The following is a 23,040-nucleotide window of genomic DNA, read 5'->3' on the forward strand; positions in this document are numbered from 1 at the left end:
GCCGAGCTTTGAGGGAGAGTTTCGTCAGCACGACGGCGTGGTGACGATGATGATATTCTACCGATGCAGGGCTTCGCCTAAGCACCGCTACGATATGACCGAGGTGAATTATGGTGGAGGGGGGCACCGCACACGACTAAGAGATCAAGAGATCAGTTGTTGCGTCTATGGGGTGCCCCCCTCCTCCGTATATAAAGGGGGAGAGGAGAAGGGGGGCCGGCCAAGAGAAGGAGGCGCGCCAGGGGGGGGCAATCCTACTCCAAGTAGGTTTTGCCCCCCTTTCCTATTTCAACTAGGAGAAGGGGGAATGAGGAGGTGGAGAGAAGGAAGGAGAAGGAGGGCCGCCGCCCCCTTCCCTTTCCCAATTCGGATTGGGGCAAGGGGGGCTGCGCGCCACCTCCTGCTGCCTCTCCTCTTCCACCACTTTGGGCCCATGAGGCCCAATAACCTTCGGGGGGTTCCGGTAACCCCCCGGTACTCCGATATATATCTGATAACCCCGAAACCATTCTGGTGTCCGAATATAGTCGTCCAATATATCAATCTTCATGTCTCGACCATTTCGAGACTCCTCGTCATGTCCGTGATTATTGGGGAACGTAGCAGAAATTCAAAATTTTCCTACGTGTCACCAAGATCTATCTATGGAGAAACCAGCAACGAGGGGAAGGAGAGTGCATCTACATACCCTTGTAGATCGCTAAGCGGAAGCGTTCAAGTGAACGGGGTTGATGGAGTCGTACTCGTCGTGATTCAAATCACCGATGATCCTAGTGCTGAACGGACGGCACCTCCGCATTCAACACACGTACAGCCCGGTGACGTCTCCTACGCCTTGATCCAGCAAGGGGAGAGGGAGAGGTTGAGGAAGACTCCATCCAGCAGCAGCACAACGGCATGGTGATGGTGGAGGAGCGTGGCAATCCTGCAGGGCTTCGCCTAAGCACCACGGGAGAGGAGAGGGACTTGGGAGAAGGGGAGGACTGCACCAGAACATTGGTCTGGCTGCCCTCCCACCCCCCACATATATATAGGGGCAAGGGAGAGGGGGGAGGCGCAGCCTTGGCCCTTCCTCCAAGGAAGGGTGCGGCTAGGAGGAGTCCCTCCTCCCCAAGGCACCTCGGAGGTGCCTTCCCCTTTTAGGACTCTTCCTATCCCTCATCTCTTGGTGCATGGGCCTCTTGAGGCTGGTGCCCTTGGCCCATATAGGCCAAGGCGCACCCCCTACAGCCCATGTGGCCCCCCGGGGTAGGTGGCCCCACCCGGTGGACCCCCGGGACCCTTCCGGTGGTCCCGGTACAATACCGGTGACCCCGAAACTTGTCCAGTGACCAAAACAGGACTTCCCATATATAAATCTTTACCTCCGGACCATTCCGGAACTCCTCGTGACGTCCGGGATCTCATCCGGGACTCCGAACAACATTCGGTAACCACATACAAACTTCCTTTATAACCCTAGCGTCATCGAACCTTAAGTGTGTAGACCCTACGGGTTTGGGAGACATGCAGACATGACCGAGACATTCTCCGGTCAATAACCAACAGCGGGATCTGGATACCCATGTTGGCTCCCACATGTTCCACGATGATCTCATCGGATGAACCACGATGTCAAGGACTTAATCAATCCCGTATTCAATCCCCTTTGTCTAGCGGTATTGTACTTGCCCGAGATTCGATCGTCGGTATCCCTATACCTTGTTCAATCTCGTTACCGGCAAGTCTCTTTACTCGTTCCGTAACACATCATCCCGTGATCAACTCCTTGATCACATTGTGCACATTATGATGATGTCCTACCGAGTGGGCCCAGAGATACCTCTCCGCTTACACGGAGTGACAAATCCCAGTCTCGATTCGTGCCAACCCAACAGACACTTTCGGAGATACCTGTAGTGCACCTTTATAGTCACCCAGTTACGTTGTGATGTTTGGTACACCCAAAGCATTCCTACGGTATCCGGGAGTTGCACAATCTCATGGTCTAAGGAAATGATACTTGACATTAGAAAAGCTTTAGCATACGAACTACACGATCTAGTGCTATGCTTAGGATTGGGTCTTGTCCATCACATCATTCTCCTAATGATGTGATCCCGTTATCAACGACATCCAATGTCCATGGTCAGGAAACCATAACCATCTATTGATCAACGAGCTAGTCAACTAGAGGCTTACTGGGGACATGGTGTTGTCTATGTATCCACACATGTATCTGAGTTTCCTATCAATACAATTCTAGAATGGATAATAAACGATTATCATGAACAAGGAAATATAATAATAATCAATTTATTATTGCCTCTAGGGCATATTTCCAACAGTCTCCCACTTGCACTAGAGTCAATAATCTAGTTCACATCGATATGTGATTAACACTCAAGGTCACATCCCCATGTGACTAACATCCAAAGAGTTTACTAGAGTCAATAATCTAGTTCACATCACTATGTGATTAACACTCAATGAGTTTTGGGTTTGATCATGTTGCTTGTGAGAGAGGTTTTAGTCAACGGGTCTGCAACATTCAGATCCGTATGTACTTCGCAAATCTCTATGTCATCTCCTAGATGCAGCTACCACGCTCTATTTGGAGCTATTCCAAATAACTGTTCTACTATACGAATCCAGTTTACTACTCAGAATAATCTGGATTAGTATCAAAGTTTGCATCGGCGTAACCCTTTACGACAAACTCTTTTACCACCTCCATAATCGAGAAAATTCCTTAGTCCACTAGTTACTAAGGATAACTTTGACCGCTGTCCTGTGATCCATTCTTGGATCACTCTTGTACCCCTTGACTGACTCATGGCAAGGCACACTTCAGTTGCGGTACTCAGCATGGCATACCGTATAGAGCCTATGACAAAAGCATAGGGGACGACCTTCGTCCTTCCTCTTTCTTCTGCCGTGGTCGAGCTTTAAGTCTCAACTTCATACCTTACAACTCAGGCAAGAACTCCTTCTTTGACTGATCCATCTTGAACACCTTCAAGATCATGTCAAGGTATGTGCTCATTTGAAAGTACCATTAAGCGTTTTGATCTATCCTTATAGATCTTGATGCTCAATGTTCAAGTAGTTTAATCCAGGTTTTCATTGAAAAACACTTTTCAAATAACTCTGCATGCTTTCCAGAAATTCTACATCATTTCCGATCAACAATATGTTAACAACATATACTTACCAGAATTCTATAGTGCTCCCACTCACTTCTTTGGAAATACAAGTTTCTCATAAACTTTGTATAAACCCAAAATCTTTGATCATCATCAAAGCATACATTCCAACTCCGAGATGCTTACTCCAGTCCCTAGAAGGATTGCTGGAGCTTTGCATACTTATTAGCATCTTTCAGGATTGACAAAACCTTCCGGTTTGTATCACATACAACCTTTCCTCAAGAAAATTGTCGAGGAAACAATGTTTTGACATCCTATCTGCAAGATTTCATAAATAATGCAGTAATCGCTAATATAATTCCAACAGACTCTTAGCATCGCTACGAGTGAGAAAGTCTCATCATAGTCAACTCCTTGAACTTGTCGGAAAAAAATCTTAACGACAAGTCGAGCTTTCTTAATGGTGATACTTACCATCATTGTCCGTCTTCCTTTTAAAATCCATCTATACTCAACAGCCTCACGACCATCGAGCTGTTCTGTCAAAGTCTACACTTTGTTTCCATACATGGATCCTCTCTCGGATTTTATGGCCTCGAGCCATTTATCGGAATCCGGACCCACCATCGCTTCTCCATGGCTCGTAGGTTCATTGTTGTCTAGCAATATGACTTCCAAGACAGGATCACGTACCACTCTGAAGTAGTACGCATCCTTGTCATCCCACGAGGTTTGGTAGTGACTTGATCTGAAGTTTCATGATCACTATCATAAGCTTCCACTTCAATTGGTGTAGGTGCCACAGGAACAACTCCCTGTGCCCTGCCACACACTAGTTGAAGAGACGGTTTAATAACCTCATCAAGTCTCCACCATCCTCCCACTCAATTCTTTCGAGAGAAACTTTTCCTCGAGAAAGGACCCGATTCTAGAAACAATCCCTTATTGCTTTCGAATCTGAGATAGGAGGTATACCCAACTGTTTTGGGTGTCCTATGAAGATGCATTTATCCGCTTTGGGTTCGAGCTTATCAGCCTGAAACTTTTTCGCATAAGCGTTGCAGCCCCAAACTTTTAAGAAATGACAGCTTAGGTTTCTCTAAACCATAGTTCATACGGTGTCATCTCATCGGAATTACGTGGTGCCTTATTTAAAGTGAATGTGGTTGTCTCTAATGCCTAACCCATAAACTATCGTGGTAATTCGATAAGAGACATCATGGTATGCATCATATCCAATAGGGTGCAGTTATGATGTTCGGACACACCATCACACTATGGTGTTCCAGGCTGTATTAGTTGTGAAACAATTTCCACAATGTCTTAATTCTGTGCCAAACTCGTAATTCAGATATTCATCTCTATGATCATATCATAGATATTTTATCCTCTTGTCACGACGATCTTTCAACTTCACCCTGAAATTACTTGAACCTTTCAATAATTCAGACTCGTGATTCATCAAGTAAATATACTCAACATCTACTCAAATCATCTGTGAAGTAATACCATAACGATATCCACTACACGCCTCAACACTCATTGGACTGCACACATCAAAAATGTATTACTTCCAACAAGTTGCTTTCTAGTTCCATTTTACTGAAACCGAGGCTTTCAGTCATCTTGCCCATGTGGTATGATTTGCATATCTCAAGTGATTCAAAATCAAGTGAGTCCAAACGGTCCATTTGCATGGAGTTTCTTCATGCATATACACCAATAGACATGGTTCGCATGTCTCAAACTTTTCAAAACGAGTGAGCCCAAAGATCCATCAACATGGAGCTTCTTCATGCGTTTTATACCGATATGACTTAAGTGGCAGTGCCACAAGTAGGTGGTACTATCATTACTATCTTTTGGCATGAACATGTGTATCACTATGATCGAGATTCAATAAACCATTCATTTTAGGTGTAAGACCATTGAAGGTATTATTCAAATAAACAGAGTAACAATTATTCTCCTTAAATGAATAACCGTATTGCGATAGACATAATCCAATCATGTCTATGCTCAACGCAAACACCAATCTCGATGGTAGAGGGAGCGTACGATATTTGATCATATCAACATTGGAAGCACTTCCAACACATATCGTCAGCTCACCTTTAGCTAGTCTCCGTTTATTCCGTAGATTTTATTTCGAGTTACTAACACTTAGCAACCGAACCGGCATCTAATACCTTGGTGCTACTAGGAGTACTAGTAAAGTACACAATGTATATCCAATATACTTCTATCGACCTTGCCAGCCTTCTCATCTACCAAGTATCTAGGGTAATTCTGCTCCAGTGGCTGTTCCCCTTATTACAGAAGCACTTAGTCTCGGGTTTGGGTTCAACCTTGGGTTTCTTCACTAGAGCAGCAGCTGAATTGCCGTTTCATGAAGTATCCCTTCTTGCCCTTGCCCTTATTGAAACTAGTGGTTTCACTAACCATCAACAATTTATGCTCCTTCTTGATTTCTACTTTCGTGGTGTCAAACATCGCGAATATCTCAAGGATCATCATATATGTCCCTGATATATTATAGTTCATCACGAAGCTCTAGCAGCTTGGTGGTAATGACTTCGGAGAAACATCATTATCTCATCTGGAAGATCAACTCCCACTTGATTCAAATGATTGTTGTACTCAGACAATCTGAGCACTAGCTCAACAATTGAGTTTTTCTCCTTAGTTTGCAGGCTAAGAAAATCGTCGGAGGTCTTATACCTCTTGACGTGGGCACGAGCCTGAAATCTCAATTTCAGTCCTTGGAACATCTCATATGTTCTGCGATGTTTCAAAAAAAACATCTTTGGTGCCTCAACTCTAAACCGTTTAACTGAACTATCACGTAGTTATCAAAATGTGTATGTCAGATGTTCGCAACATCCACAGACGATGTTCGAGGTTCAGCACACTGAGCAGTGCATTAAGGACATAAGCCTTCTAAGAAGCAATGAGGACAATCCTCAGTTTACGGACCTAGTCCGCATAATTGCTACTATCAACTTTCAACTAATTTTTTTCTAGGAACATAACTAAACAGTAGAACTGAAGCGTGAGCTACGACATAATTTGCAAAATCCTTTTGACTATATTCAGGATAATTAAGTTCATCTTATGAACTCCCACTCAGATAGACATCCCTCTAGTCATCTAAGTGTTACATGATCCGAGTCAACTAGGCCGTGTCCGATCATCACGTGAGACGGACTAGTCAACATCAGTGAACATCTTCATGTTGATCGTATCTTCTATACGACTCATGCTCGACCTTTCGGTCTTCTGTGTTCCGAGGCCATGTCTGTACACATGGTAGGCTCGTCAAGTCAACCTAAGTGTTTGCACGTGTAAATCTGTCTTACACCCGTTGTATGTGAACGTTTGGATCAAACACCCGATCACGTGGTGCATTGAAACAACGAACTGTCGCAACGGTGCACAGTTAGGGGGAACACCTTCTTGAAATTTTTAATGAGGGATCATCTTATTTACTACCGTCGTTCTTAGCAAATAAGATGTATAAACATGATAAACATCACATGCAATCAAATAGTGACATGATATGGCCAATATCACTTTGCTCCTTTTGATCTCCATCTTCGGGGCTCCATGATCATCATCGTCACCGGCATGACACCATGATCTCCATCATCATGATCTCCATCATCGTGTCTTCATGAAGTTGTCTCGCCAACTATTACTTCTACTACTACAGCTAACGGTTAGCAATAAAGTAAAGTAATTACATGACGTTTATGTTGACACGCAGGTCATAAATAAATTAAGACAACTCCTATGGCTCCTGCCGGTTGTCATACTCATCGACATGCAAGTCGTGATTCCTATTACAAGAACATGATCAATCTCATACATCACATATATAATTCATCACATCCTTTGGCCATATCACATCACATAGCATACCCTGCAAAAACAAGTTAGACGTCCTCTAATTGTTGTTTGCATGTTTTACGTGGCTGCTATGGGTTTCTAGCAAGAACGTTTCTTACCTACGCAAAACCACAACGTGATATGCCAATTGCTATTTACCCTTCATAAGGACCCTTTTCATCGAATCTGATCCGACTAAAGTGGGAGAGACAGACACCCGCCAGCCACCTTATGCAACTAGTGCATGTTTGTCGGTGGAACGGGTCTCACGTAAGAGTACGTGTAAGGTCGGTCCGGGCCGCTTCATCCCACAATACCGTCGAAACAAGATTGGACTAGTAACGGTAAGCATATTGAACAAAATCAACGCCCACAACTACTTTGTGTTCTACTCGTGCATAGAATCTACGCAATAGACCTAGCTCATGATGCCACTGTTGGGGAACGTAGCAGAAATTCAAAATTTTCCTACGTGTCACCAAGATCTATCTATGGAGAAACCAACAACGAGGGGAAGGAGAGTGCATCTACATACCCTTGTAGATCGCTAAGCGGAAGCGTTCAAGTGAACGGGGTTGATGGAGTCGTACTCGTCGTGATTCAAATCACCGATGATCCTAGTGCTGAACGGACGGCACCTCCGCGTTCAACACACATACAGCCCGGTGACGTCTCCTACGCCTTGATCCAGCAAGGGGAGAGGGAGAGGTTGAGGAAGACTCCATCCAGCAGCAGCACAACGGCATGGTGGTGGTGGAGGAGCGTGGCAATCCTGCAGGGCTTCGCCTAAGCACCACGGGAGAGGAGAGGGACTTGGGAGAAGGGGAGGACTGCACCAGAACATTGGTCTGGCTGCCCTCCCACCCCCCACATATATATAGGAGCAAGGGAGAGGGGGGAGGCGCAGCCTTGGCCCTTCCTCCAAGGAAGGGTGCGGCTAGGAGGAGTCCCTCCTCCCCAAGGCACCTCGGAGGTGCCTTCCCCTTTTAGGACTCTTCCTATCCCTCATCTCTTGGCGCATGGGCCTCTTGAGGCTGGTGCCCTTGGCCCATATAGGCCAAGGCGCACCCCCTACAGCCCATGTGGCCCCCCGGGGTAGGTGGCCCCACCCGGTGGACCCCCGGGACCCTTCCGGTGGTCCCGGTACAATACCGGTGACCCCGAAACTTGTCCAGTGACCAAAACAGGACTTCCCATATATAAATCTTTACCTCCGGACCATTCCGGAACTCCTCGTGACGTCCGGGATCTCATCCGGGACTCCGAACAACATTCGGTAACCACATACAAACTTCCTTTATAACCCTAGCGTCATCGAACCTTAAGTGTGTAGACCCTACGGGTTTGGGAGACATGCAGACATGACCGAGACATTCTCCGGTCAATAACCAACAGCGGGATCTGGATACCCATGTTGGCTCCCACATGTTCCACGATGATCTCATCGGATGAACCACGATGTCAAGGACTTAATCAATCCCGTATTCAATCCCCTTTGTCTAGCGGTATTGTACTTGCCCGAGATTCGATCGTCGGTATCCCTATACCTTGTTCAATCTCGTTACCGGCAAGTCTCTTTACTCGTTCCGTAACACATCATCCCGTGATCAACTCCTTGATCACATTGTGCACATTATGATGATGTCCTACCGAGTGGGCCCAGAGATACCTCTCCGCTTACACGGAGTGACAAATCCCAGTCTCGATTCGTGCCAACCCAACAGACACTTTCGGAGATACCTGTAGTGCACCTTTATAGTCACCCAGTTACGTTGTGACGTTTGGTACACCCAAAGCATTCCTACGGTATCCGGGAGTTGCACAATCTCATGGTCTAAGGAAATGATACTTGACATTAGAAAAGCTTTAGCATACGAACTACACGATCTAGTGCTATGCTTAGGATTGGGTCTTGTCCATCACATCATTCTCCTAATGATGTGATCCCGTTATCAACGACATCCAATGTCCATGGTCAGGAAACCATAACCATCTATTGATCAACGAGCTAGTCAACTAGAGGCTTACTGGGGACATGGTGTTGTCTATGTATCCACACATGTATCTGAGTTTCCTATCAATACAATTCTAGAATGGATAATAAACGATTATCATGAACAAGGAAATATAATAATAATCAATTTATTATTGCCTCTAGGGCATATTTCCAACAGTGATCATATCCGGGACTCCGAACTATCTTCGGTACATCAAAACACATAAACTCATAATATAACCGTCATCGAACTTTAAGCGTGCATACCCTACGAGTTCGAGAACTATGTAGACATGACCGGAGACGTGCCAATAGCGGAACCTAGATGCTCATATTGGCTCCTACATATTCTACGAAGATCTTTATCGGTCAAACCGCATAACAACATACGTTGTTCCCTTTGTCATCGGTATGTTACTTGCCCGAGATTCGATCGTCGGTATCTCAATATCTAGTTCAATCTCGTTACCGGCAAGGTTCTTTACTCGTTCCGTAATACATCATCCCGCAACTAACTCATTAGTTGCAATGCTTGCAAGGCTTAAGTGATGTGTATTAACGAGTGGGCCCAGAGATACCTCTCCGACAATCGGAGTGACAAATCCTAATCTCAAAATACGCCAACCTAACAAGTACCTTCGGAGACACCTGTAAAGCACCTTTATAATCACCCAGTTACGTTGTGACGTTTGGTAGCACACAAAGTGTTCCTCCGGTAAAAGGGAGTTGCATATCTCATAGTCATAGGAACATGTATAAGTCATGAAGAAAGCAATAGCAACAAACTAAGCGATCAAGTGGTAAGCTAACGGAATGGGTCAAGTCAATCACATCATTCTCCTAATGATGTGATCCCGTTAATCAAATGACAACTCATGTCTATGGTTGGGAAACTTAACCATCTTTGATTAACGAGCTAGTCAAGTAGAGGCATACTAGTGACACTATGTTTGTCTATGTATTCACACATGTATTATGTTTCCGGTTAATACAATTCTAGCATGAATAATAAACATTTATATGAAATAAGGAAATAAATAATAACTTTATTATTGCCTCTAGGGCATATTTCCTTCAATGCAGACATCACAAACTCAATATTGCAACAATTACGAAAATGTCAAAAACATACCTGTAGTTACCCTGGTACATGTTTCTTCTTTTCTGCAACTCAAAAGGGAGCTTTATTAATTAGGTAATAGTTATACAATCGCTTGCCGGCAAGCTACTCGGAGTAGTTGGACGTTTGTGCAACCACAAACCGATGTCGTGCTCCATTCTCGACATGCAAGCTAAACGATTTGCAGTCCTATTATGTAAAGGTCCAACATGATGACAATCAAGCTCCCTCTCCTTCATCAACTCCTTGATCTCATCTACAAGATGGCCCGAGTAGGATCTGTCAGCACGTGAACACTTTAGCATCTCCACAGTTGCTGCAGAGTCAGACTGAATGACCAGAGGTAGTGATGTGTACTCCAACGCTGCTCTGAGGCCTTCCCGTGTTGCCATGCACTTTGCCTCCGTATCAGTGCCGTGCGGAATAAACCGGCACGCGCGAGATAATATGATGCCCTTTGCTATCTCTCACAACCATGCAACCCCACGCATTATGATCATCTGCATTATAAGACCCGTCCAGAGAAATGGCAAATTATCCCGCTGGGGGAGGAGGACAGGTGTTGGCTCAGCCTCTCGGTGCGGTGGAACGAAGAACATTTTTCGAAAACATGAAACAAACTTTTAAACCCAAACAATTATTTTAAAGAAAATAAAATTCCAAACATTTTTGAAAAATCCTGAACAGTTTTTGAAAATGTAGTCACTTCTCAGTCCTTTTGAAAAACACAAACATTTTATAAAAGTAATGAATATTTTTTGAAAATGTGAACACTTTCTAAATTTGTTGAACTTTCGAACATTTTTTATTTTTTATCTCTTTTGTAAAATTTGACAATTTTTTTAAAATTGTGAATAGGTTCTTGATATTCAAACCTTTTTCAAGAAAGCACATGCAAACATTGAATTTTGTGAACAGTTTATGAAAAACACAAAAAAAATGAATTTTTTAAACATTTTTAAATAGGAAATATATAAATAAATGGAAAAATGAAAGTGAAAAGTAAAAAACCAGAAAACTTGTTAAATAAAAACAACATAATAAATAAATCCGGTAAGGTTCCGAAAAACTGGTAAAAGTAGTGCACTAGGCTACGCTAAGACGGGTTGGCCCGCCAAATCACTCGCCTCTCACTTGCTGTGTGCGTGAGGTCGACGATCTGCCGCAATGAGCGGTAGATAGATTTGTGCAGGGAACGGGCCACCGATCAGCGTTGAGTACTTGAGTATGTAAGCAATTCCTTGGCTTAATTCTCTCAACTGGTTTGAAAGGTTTGGGTGTCACTCAAAGTTAAATTCTTTGCTTCGTTAGCAATCCAAGTTAGTATTTGGACTGCGGATCTTTGTTTTTATATTGTGAGTGTTTCATCACTGCGACGGGCCTTTGTTTTATATTCCTCTCTTTTTAAATTTTTGTTCTTAGTTGTGTGCATCCTTGATGTCTTCCAATATCCTGTTGGTGTAGAGGCTAGGTGCAATTAGTATCTTTGCGATATTAATATATTATTTTTATCAAAAAATTGGACCGCGGATAGGTTGGCTGAGCAGAGTTGATAAATTGTGAGCTTTGCCCCTTTTGCAAGAGGGGAGAACAATGCGGGACACATCTTTTCTTCAAATGTCAATACTTCCTTAGGCTTTGAAACTTGGTCAGTGAGAAACTTCACCTTGAGAACATGAACACACCCCCCTGTCTTGTGAAGGCTCCATCAAGAATTGGTGGAGAAGTACAACCGGCGTGGGCATACCTCATCGGAAAGCCATGGCTTCGCTTACCATACTTGTGGCAAATAATCCTTCCGAAGGAGTAGGCCATGGCGTTGGCTCATGTACCCAAGCCTCTCGGTGCGGTGGAACGAGTGAACATTTTTCGAAAACATGAAATAAAATATGATATCTGGACAATTATTTGAAAAACATGAAAAAGATATAAATTCTCAACATTTTTGGAAAAACATGAACAAGTTTTTAAAATGTGAGCGCTTTTTTATTTTATTTTGGAAAACACAAACATTTTATTAAAATTACAAATATTTCTAAAAATGTAAACACTTTCTGAATTTCTTGAACTTCTGAACATTTTTGAAGCTGTTGAACTTTTTTGGAAAATGTGAGAACTTCTTTCAAAATTGTGAAGAGGTTCTTGAAAATTCAAACATTTTTCAAAAAAACAGAAACAAAATTAAAAAAATTGAACTCTTTTATAGAAAATACAAGCAATTTTGAAAGTTTGAACATTTTTTATTTTAAAAATAAGAAAAAATATATAATAAACATAAAATGGAAAATAAAAAACCTGAAAAGAAAACCGGAAAACAATTTGACTAAATACAACATAATAAAGAAAAAACTAGTTTGGGAAACGATAAAAGCCGGGCAGTAGGCTACGCTAAAGTGGGCTGGCCCACCAAATCATTCGCCTCACATCCCCGTGTGCGTGGGGTCCTTCGTCAATAGAAGACTCTATCTCTGTCAATAGAATACTCTATTTCTGTCCTTCGTCAATAGACGAGGTATTAATCTTATGCCTCTGTTTTGAAAGAAAAATAAACCGTATGTAGGTAGAAACAGCACCAGCAGCTGGCTCACCACTCACTAGCTGAGCTACTAGGACATGATTAGTGTAGTATGAAAAACGTTCTTATGTTTTAGGACAGAGGAAGTAGTACGTACTGTCCATCGGTATGATGAATCGCAGTTCGCCACCATCATCTGTACGTATGATCTCTTCTGTTTGTGTTTGGAAGCGCATCGCAGTGCTTCAGGAGACCTTCATAGGTGTGCATCATTAGTTCGACTATCTGACGGGGGAATCTCGAGTTTCCTGGCGTTCGATCGGCGTGTCACCGGCGTGTCCTCCACGGCTGCCTTGGGTGTGAGCGCACCAAGAGTTAGGGCCTCTTCGGCGGCTCCCATTGGTCCTCCTCAGCTGAAACGAGATGAAAAGAGAGAGGAAATGACGAGTTTAATTATAAGAAAAAGGGTTTCCCCCCGCTTATAACCAACAATAGGGGCAGGAGCGGAAGCAGCACAAACATGCTCAAAAGAAAGGAAAAAAAGAAAAAAAATAAATGCCAATAATGGTGGATTGACAAAAATGGCGAAGCCTCGTGACCGCTGCGTCCACCGAAGATCGCCCACCAAGCTCCGAGACTCCCAAGTGCCGGTACTCGACAACACCTCCAAGAAGGGACGCGACGATGACGACGCTGCTGCCAAGGGTTTCCCTCGGTACACGGCGAGGAGAGAGGAAGGGTAGCCCCAACGCCCTCCAGGAAGGTCCGGTGGCACCCTCAGGCGCCACCGCGTCGGTGTCGGCCAAGCCAACAGAGATTTCTGTCGATCCCAGCCTCGACCTCAGGCACTCCGGAGCTCGCCACCAGACCGACCACCACCCTACGCCAGTACGGACACGAAGCTTCCCACGCTGTCTCACCACGGCACCACGAAGATGGTCTGCACAACGAAGAAGAGGAGCCGGGACTAGGGCAACAACACCGTCGGCATACGGGAGGGCCCAACCTCCACCGTCCACGACGGTAGACGACCGGACGCCATGGCAGGAGCCTACCGGGCCAGCTCCCGCCTCCGTGCAGCAGCTGGCACGCTGTCGGCGCCGCTGTCCCAGTCCAAGCCGCTCCCCTGCATCCCCATACAGAGAGTGCCGCGGTCGCGCCGGAGCCGACCCGCAAGGAACCCTATGGACCCAGATCCGGGCCGGGGACGCGCCACCGGCCGGCCTGCACCATCGGACCACCCCGTCGCCAAGAGGCGACACCACCACGGCGAGCACTGCCGGCCTCCACACCAGGACGCCGGACCGCCACCGGCCGAGGCGCACCGCCACCGGCCGAGGCGCACCGCCGCCGGCCATCACCGCCCGAGCAGGGGAGGACCGCGCGCGGGGAAGGGCAAGCCCACCGCCGCCAGCATCACGCGGCCGAGGGCCGACGGCGCAGGCTGACGGTGGCGGGAGGAGGAAGGGGCGCGGGAAGGGGCTGGAGGCGCGCGGTGGAAGGGCCCCCGGCCGCCTCGCTCGGGGAGGAAAAGGGGAACGAAAGGAGGAGGGGGTTGGCGGCTCCGGCCGCCGCGGCTCCGGCGGCGGCGGGGAAACCCTAGGAGCGGGAAATGACGAGTTTAATTATGTAAGCATGCCATTGACAAAGATGAATGCTTGTGCTGATTGTTGGTGCAGGGTGTGACAGCCTATATAAAATGAAAGCTTTGCCGGGCTCGCCGGCGGACGTCCGTCGTCCTGGCTACGGGTGCATCGAGGCCGAGCTCATGGTCCGTCGCCGCGGCGCCCGCGGGTGCTTCTCTCTGGGCGCATCCTTTGACCTTTGTTACGGCCTCCGTCCCCTTCTTGTATGTGTTGCTCAGTCTCCGAGTCACGGGAATACGGGAATAGATGACCTTGCATCGTGTCGGAGACTGCGTATGATTGTTGAGCCGGTGCTACTCTCGTGGGGAGATGATAAGCACATATCCTTTTGAGCTTATCTCATGCGCATGCAGCGCGGCTAGATGGGCATCGCGGCTGGCACGTAGGGTCTGGCAAGCTTGATAAACTACTTTTTTTTTTGCGAAATGGCAAGCTTGATAAACTTGCAAGTGTAATCAAGGCCACTAGCTCCTCACGTCCTTTTAAAACATGTTGGCCATATGCATGCATGGTACTCTCAGGGCATTTCTAACCGATCTCTTATCCCGTTGTAAGGGTGTATATTTGTTTTTTTTCTTCTCTAAACCGCACCTAACCGATCCCTTATAACGGTAAATGAAGTAAATTGTTTACTCCATCCTCAATCATCTCCTTATATTTACTCTGGCTCGCGCCGGCTGAGTAACAATTTCCCACTCTCTCTTCCTCTTCCCAGCCTCCTCTCCTTCCCCCTTCCCATCCACGCAAAGCGACCCCTGCCCCAATCCGCTGCCCTCCATCCTCCCAATGGCCGGACGTAGTGGCCGCCAGTCCCCTCCGCCGATCCGCAGCGCGGATCCGCGCTACCACGCCTGTGGGTCGTCGTTCGCGGCCGCTTCCTCAAGCCACCCCGCTTGGCCGATCCGCTCGCCGCTACCCCCCCCCCCCCCATGAGGTTTGAGTGAAGTAAATATGCCCTAGAGGCAATAATAAAGTTATTGTTTATTTCCTTATATCATGATAAGTGTTTATTATTCATGCTAGAATTGTATTAACCGGAAACATGATACATGTGTGAATACATAGACAAACAGAGTGTCACTAGTATGCCTCTACTTGACTAGCTCGTTTATCAAAGATGGTTATGTATCCTAGCCATAAACAAAGAGTTTTCACTTAATTAACGGGATCACATCATTAGGAGAATGATGTGATTGACTTGACCCATTCCGTTAGCTTAGCACTTGATCATTTAGTTTGTTGCTATTGCTTTTTTCATGACTTATACATGTTCCTATGACTATGAGATTATACAACTCCCGTTTACCGGAGGAACACTTTGTGTGCTACCTAAAGGAAATATGCCCTAGAGGCAATAATAAAGTTATTATTTATTTTCTTATATCATGATAAATGTTTATTATTCATGCTAGAATTGTATTAACCGGAAACATAATACATGTGTGAATACATAGACAAACAGAGTGTCACTAGTATGCCTCTACTTGACTAGCTCGTTAATCAAAGATGGTTATGTTTCCTAACCATGGACAAAGAGTTGTTATTTGATTAACGAGATCACATCATTAGATGAATGATCTGATTGACATGACCCATTCCATTAGCTTAGCACCCGATCGTTTAGTATGTTGCTATTGCTTTCTTCATGACTTATACATGTTCCTATGACTATGAGATTATGCAACTCCCGTTTGCCGGAGGAACACTTTGTGTGCTACCAAACGTCACAACGTAACTGGGTGATTATAAAGGAGCTCTACAGGTGTCTCCAAAGGTACATGTTGGGTTGGCGTATTTGGAGATTAGGATTTATCACTCCGAATGTCGGAGAGGTATCTCTCGGCCCTCTCGGTAATGCACATCACTTAAAGCCTTGCAAGCATTGCAACTAATGAGTTAGTTGCAGGATGATCTGGCTACGCCCGGTTCTTGCGAAGGTTAAAACGACATCAACTTGACAAACTATCGTTGTGGTTTTGATGCGTAGGTAAGAGTGGTTCTTGCTTAAGCCCGTAGCAGCCACGTAAAACTTGCAACAAACAAAGTAGAGGACGTCTAACTTGTTTTTGTAGGGCATGTTGTGATGTGATATGGTCAAGACATGATGCTAAATTTTATTGTATGAGATGATCATGTTTTGTAACCGAGTTATCGGCAACTGGCAGGAGCCATATGGTTGTCGCTTTATTGTATGCAATGCAATCGCGCTGTAATGCTTTACTTTATCACTAAGCGGTAGCGATAGTCGTGGAAGCATAAGATTGGCGAGACGACAACGATGCTACGATGTAGATCAAGGTGTCGCGCCGGTGACGATGGTGATCATGACGGTGCTTCGGAGATGGAGATCACAGGCACAAGATGATGATGGCCATATCATATCACTTATATTGATTGCATGTGATGTTTATCTTTTATGCATCTTATCTTGCTTTGATTGACGGTAGCATTATAAGATGATCTCTCACTAAAATTATCAAGAAGTGTTCTCCCTGAGTATGCACCGTTGCGAAAGTTCTTCGTGCTGAGACACCACGTGATGATTGGGTGTGATAGGCTCTACGTTCAAATACAACGGGTGCAAAACAGTTGCACACGCGGAATACTCAGGTTATACTTGACGAGCCAAGCATATGCAGATATGGCCTCGGAACACGGAGACCGAAAGGTCGAGCGTGAATCATATAGTAGATATGATCAACATAGCGATGTTCACCAATGAAACTACTCCATCTCACGTGATGATCGAACATGGTTTAGTTGATTTGGATCATGTGATCACTTAGAGGATTAGAGGGATGTCTATCTAAGTGGGAGTTCTTAAGTAATATGATTAATTGAACTTTAATTTATCATGAACTTAGTCCTAGTAGTATTAGCATATCTATATTGTAGATCAATAGCTCGCGTTGTTGCTTTCATATATTTATTTTGATATGTTCCTAGAGAAAAATTGTGTTGAAAGATGTTAGTAGCAATGATGCGGATTGGATCCGTGATCTGAGGTTTATCCTCATTGCTGCACAGAAGAATTATGTCCTTGATGCACCGCTAGGTGACAGACCTATTGCAGGAGCAGATGCAGACATTATGAACGTTTGGCTAGCTCAATATGATGACTACTTGATAGTTTAGTGCACCATGCTTAATGGCTTAGAATCGGGACTTCAAAGACGTTTTGAACGTCATGGACCATATGAGATGTTCCAAGGAGTTGAAGTTAATATTTCAAGCAAATACCCGAGTTGAGAAATATGAAGTCTCCAACAAGTTCTATAGCTAAAAGATGGAGGAGAATAGCTCAAGCAGTGAGCATGTGCTCAGATTGTCTGGGTACTACAATCACTTGAATCAAGTGGGAGTTAATCTTCCAGATAAAATAGTGATTGACAGAATTCTCTAGTCACCATCACCATGTTAGTAGAACTTCGTGATGAACTATAATATGCAAGGGATAACGGAAACAATTCCCAAGCTCTTTGTGATGCTGAAATCGACGAAGGTAGAAATCAAGAAAAATATCAAGTGTTGATGGTTAACAAGACCACTAGTTTCAAGATAAGGGCAAAGGGAAGAAGGGGAACTTCAAGAAGAACAGCAAGCAAGTTGTTGCTCAAGTGAAGAAGCCCAAGTCTGGTCCTAAGCCTGAGACTAAGTGCTTCTACTGCAAAGGGACTGGTCACTGGAAGCAGAACTGCCCCAAGTATTTGGCGGATAAGAAGGATGGCAAAGTGAACAAAAGTATATTTGATATACATGTTATTGATGTGTACTTTACTAGTGTTTATATCAACCCCTCAGTATTTGATACTGGATCAGTTGCTAAGAGTAGTAACTCGAAACAGGAGTTGCAGAATAAACAGAGACTAGTTAAGGGTGAAGTGACGATGTGTGTTGGAAGTAGTTCCAAGATTGATATGATCATCATCACACACTCCCCTATACTTTCGGGATTAGTGTTGAACCTAAATAAGTGTTATTTGGTTTTTGCGTTGAGCATGAATATGATTTGATCATGTTTATCGCAACACGGTTATTCATTAAAGTCAGAGAATAATTGTTGCTCTGTTTACATGAATAAAACCTTCGATGGTCATACACCCAATGAAACAAGTTCGTTGGATCTCGATCGTAGTGATACACATATTCATAATATTGAAACCAAAAGATGCAAAGTTAATAATGATAGTGCAACTTATTTGTGGCACTGCCGTTTAAGTCATATTGGTGTAAAGCGCATGAAGAAACTACATGCTGATGGGCTTTTGGAATCACTTGATTATGAATCACTTGATGCTTGCGAACCATGCCTTATGGGCAAGATGACTAAAAACGCCGTTATCCGGAACAATGAAGCAAGCAACATATTTGTTGGAAATCATACATACTGATGTATGTGGTCCGATGATTATTAAGGCTTGCAGCAGGTATCATTATTTTCTGACCTTCACAGATGATTTGAGCAGATATGGGGATATCTACTTGATGAAACATAAGTCTGAAACATTTGAACAGTTCAAAAAATTTCAGAGTGAAAGTGGAAAATCATCGTGACAAGAAAATAAAAGTTTCTACGATATGATCGCAGAAGTAAAATATTTGAGTTACGAGTTTGGCCTTCAATTAAAACAATGTGAAATAGTTTCACTACTCACGCCACCTGGAACACCATAGTGTAATGGTGTGTCCGAACGTCATAACCGTACTTTATTAGATATAGTGCGATCTATGATGTCTCTTACCGATCTACCACTATCGTTTTGGGGTTATGCATTAGAGACAGCTGCATTCATGTTAAATAGGGCACCATCTAAATCCGTTGAGACGACACCGTGTGAACTATGGTTTGGCAAGAAACCTAAGCTGCCGTTTCTTAAAGTTCAGAGTTGCGATGCTTATGTGAAAAAGTTTCATCTCGATAAGCTCAAACTCAAATCGGAGAAATATGTCTTCATAGGATACCCAAAGGAGACAGTTGGGTACACCTTCTATCACAGATCCGAAGGCAAGACATTCATTGCTAAGAATGGATCCTTTCTAGAGAAGGAGTTTCTCTCAAAAGAAGTGAGTGGGAGGAAAATAGAAAACTTGATAAGGTAATTGTACCTTCTCCCTTATTGGAAAGTAGTTCATCACAAAAATCTGTTCTTGTGAATACTACACCAATTAGTGAGGAAGCTAATGATGATGATCATGTAACTTCAGATCAAGTTACTACCGAATCTCGTAGGTAAACCAGAGTGAGATCCGCACCAGAGTGGTACGGTAATCCTGTTCTGGAAGTCATGTTACTAGACCATGACGAACTTGCGAACTATGAGGAAGCGATGATGAGCCCAGATTCCGCGAAATGGTTTGAGGCCATGAAATCTGAGAAATGATCCATGTATGAGAACAAAGTTTGGATTTTGGTTGACTTGCCCGATGATCGGCAAGCAATTGAGAATAAATGGATTTTCAAGAGGAATACGGACGCTGATAGTAGTGTTACTATCTACAAAGCTAGAATTATCGCAAAAGGTTTTCGACAAGTTCAAGGTGTTGACTACGATGAGAGTTTCTCACTCGTATCTATGCTTGAGTCTGTCCGAATCATGTTAGTAATTGCCGCATTTTATGAAATCTGGCAAATGGATAAACAAAACTGCATTCCTTAATGGATTTATTAAAGAAGAGTTGTATATGATGCAACCAGAAGGTTTTGTCAATCCGAAAGGTGCTAACAAAAAGTGCAAGCTCCAGCGATCCATCTGTGGACTGGTGCAAGCATCTCGGAGTTGGAATATACGCTTTGATGAGTTGATCAAAGCATATAGTTTTATACAGACATGCGGTGAAGCCTGTATTTACAAGAAAGTGAGTGGGAGCACTACAGCATTTCTGATAAGTATATGTGAATGACATATTGTTGATCGGAAATAATGTAGAATTATTCTGTAAAGCATAAAGGAGTGTTTGAAAGGAGTTTTTTCAAAGAAAGACTTCGGTGAAGCTGGTTACATATTGAGCTTCAAGATCTATAGAGATAGATCAAGACGCTTGATAAGTTTTTTCAATGAGTACATACCTTGACAAGATTTTGAAGTAGTTCAAAATGGAGCAGTCAAAGAAAGAGTTCTTACCTGTATTACAAGGTGTGAAGTTGAGTAAGACTCAAAGCTCGACCACGGCAGAAGATAGAAAGAGAACGAAAGTCATTCCCTATGCCTTGGCCATAGGTTCTATAAAGTATGCCATGCTATGTACCAGATCTATTGTATACCATACACTGTGTTAAGAGAGGGAGTACAATAGTACCATACACTTATACATGTTCCTATGACTATGAGATTATGCAACTCCCGTTTGCCGGAGGAACACTTTGTGTGCTACCAAACGTCACAACGTAACTGGGTGATTATAAAGGAGCTCTACAGGTGTCTCCAAAGGTACATGTTGGGTTGGCGTATTTCGAGATTAGGATTTGTCACTCCGATTGTCAGAGAGGTATCTCTGGGCCCTCTCGGTAATGCACATCACATAAGCCTTGCAAGCATTACAACTAATGTGTTAGTTGTGAGATGATGTATTATAGAACGAGTAAAGAGACTTGCCGATAACGAGATTGAACTAGGTATTGGATACCGATGATCGAATCTCGGGCAAGTAACATACCGATGACAAAGGGAACAACGTATGTTGTTATGCGGTCTAACCGATAAAGATCTTCGTAGAATATGTAGGAGCCAATATGGGCATCCAGGTCCCGCTATTGGTTATTGACCGGAGACGTATCTCGGTCATGTCTACATTGTTCTCGAACCGTAGGGTCCGCATGCTTAACGTTACGATGACAGTTATTATGAGTTTATGTATTTTGATGTATCGAAGGTTGTTCGGAGTCCCGGATGTGATCATGGACATGACGAGGAGTCTCGAAATGGTCGAGACATAAAGATCGATATATTGGACGACTATATTCGGACACCGGAATTGTTCCGGGTGATTTCGGATAAAACCGGAGTGCCGGAGGGGTTACCGGAACCCCCCGGGGAAGTAATGGGCCTTATTGGGCCTGAAGGGAGAGAGAGGGCTGCAACCCAGGAGGTGGCGTGCCCTCCCTCATGGGGAGTCCGAATAGGACTAGGAGGGGGGGCGCGGCCCCCCTTTCCCTCTCCCTCTCTTTCCTCCCCCCTCCCTATTCCTAGTTGGACTAGGAAAGGGGAGTCCTACTCCCACTAGGAGGAGGACTCCCCCCTCTCCTTGGCGCACCCAAGGGCCGGCCGGTCTCCCCCTTGCTCCTTTATATACGGGGGCAGGGGGGCACCCTAGAACACACAAGTTGATCTCCGTGATCGTTCCTTAGCCGTGTGCGGTGCCCCCCTCCACGATATTACACCTCAATCATATTGTAGCGGTGCTTAGGCGAAGCCCTGCGACGGTTAAACATCAAGATCGTCACCACGCCGTCGTGCTGACGAAACTCCTCCCCGAAGCTTTGCTGGATCGGAGCCCGGGGTGCGTCATCGAGCTGTACATGTGTCAAGAACTCGGAGGTGCCGGAGTAAGGGTGCTTGGATCGGTTGGACCGGGAAGACGTACGACTACTTCCTCTACATTGCGTCAACGCTTCCGCTTCGGTCTACGAGGGTACGTAGACAACACTCTCCCCTCTCGTTGCTATGCATCACCATGATCTTGCGTGTGCGTAGGAATTTTTTTGAAATTACTACGTTCCCTAACACTACCAAACGTCACAACGTAACTGGGTGATTATAAAGGTGCTCTACAGATGTCTCCAAAGGTACTTGTTGGGTTGGCATATTTTGATATTAAGATTTGTCACTCCGATTGTCGGAGAGGTATCTCTGGCCCACTCGGTAATACACATCACTTAAGCCTTGCAAGCATTGCAACTAATGAGTTAGTTGCCGGATGATGTGTTACGGAACGAGTAAATAGACTTGCCGGTAACGAGATTGAACTAGGTATTGAGATACCGACGATCGAATCTCGGGCAAGTAACATACCGATGACAAAGGAAACAACGTATGTTGTTATGCGGTTTGACCGATAAAGATCTTTGTAGAATATGTAGGAGTCAATATGAGCATCCAGGTTCCACTATTGGTTATTGGCCGGAGACATGTCTCGGTCATGTCTACATAGTTCTCGAACCCGTAGGGTCTGCACGCTTAAAGTTTGATGACGGTTATATTATGAGTTTATGTGTTTTGATGTACCGAAGGTAGTTCAGAGTCCTGGATGTGATCACGGACATGACGAGGAGTCTCGAAATGGTCGAGAGAGACATGAAGATTGATATATTGGACGACTATATTCGGACACCGGAATGGTTCCGGGGGTTAGGCCTTATGGGCCTTAGTGGAAAGGAGAGAGGGAGGCCAAGAGGTGGCGCGCGGCCCCCCTTGCCCCAATCCGAATTGGGAAAGGGAAGGGGGCGCCCCCCCCTTCTCCTTCCTTCTCTCCACCTCCTCCTTCCCCCTTCCCCCTTTGGGCACGCCTCTACCCTTGGCCGGCCCTCTCCTCCTCCCACCCTTTATATACGGAGGAGAGGGGCACCCCATAGACACAACAATTGATCTCTTGGATCTTTTAGCCGTGTGCGGTGCCCCTCTCCATCATAGTCCACCTCGATAATAACGTAGCGGTGCTTAGGCGAAGCCCTGCGACGGTAGAACATCAACATCGTCACCACGTCGTTGTGCTAACGGAACTCTCCCTCAAAGCTCGGCTGGATCGAAGTT

This window comes from Triticum urartu, chromosome 1A (genome assembly GCF_056163025.1).
Source record: "Triticum urartu cultivar PI428250 chromosome 1A, HENAU_Tu73, whole genome shotgun sequence".
Classification (NCBI taxonomy): domain Eukaryota; kingdom Viridiplantae; phylum Streptophyta; class Magnoliopsida; order Poales; family Poaceae; genus Triticum; species Triticum urartu.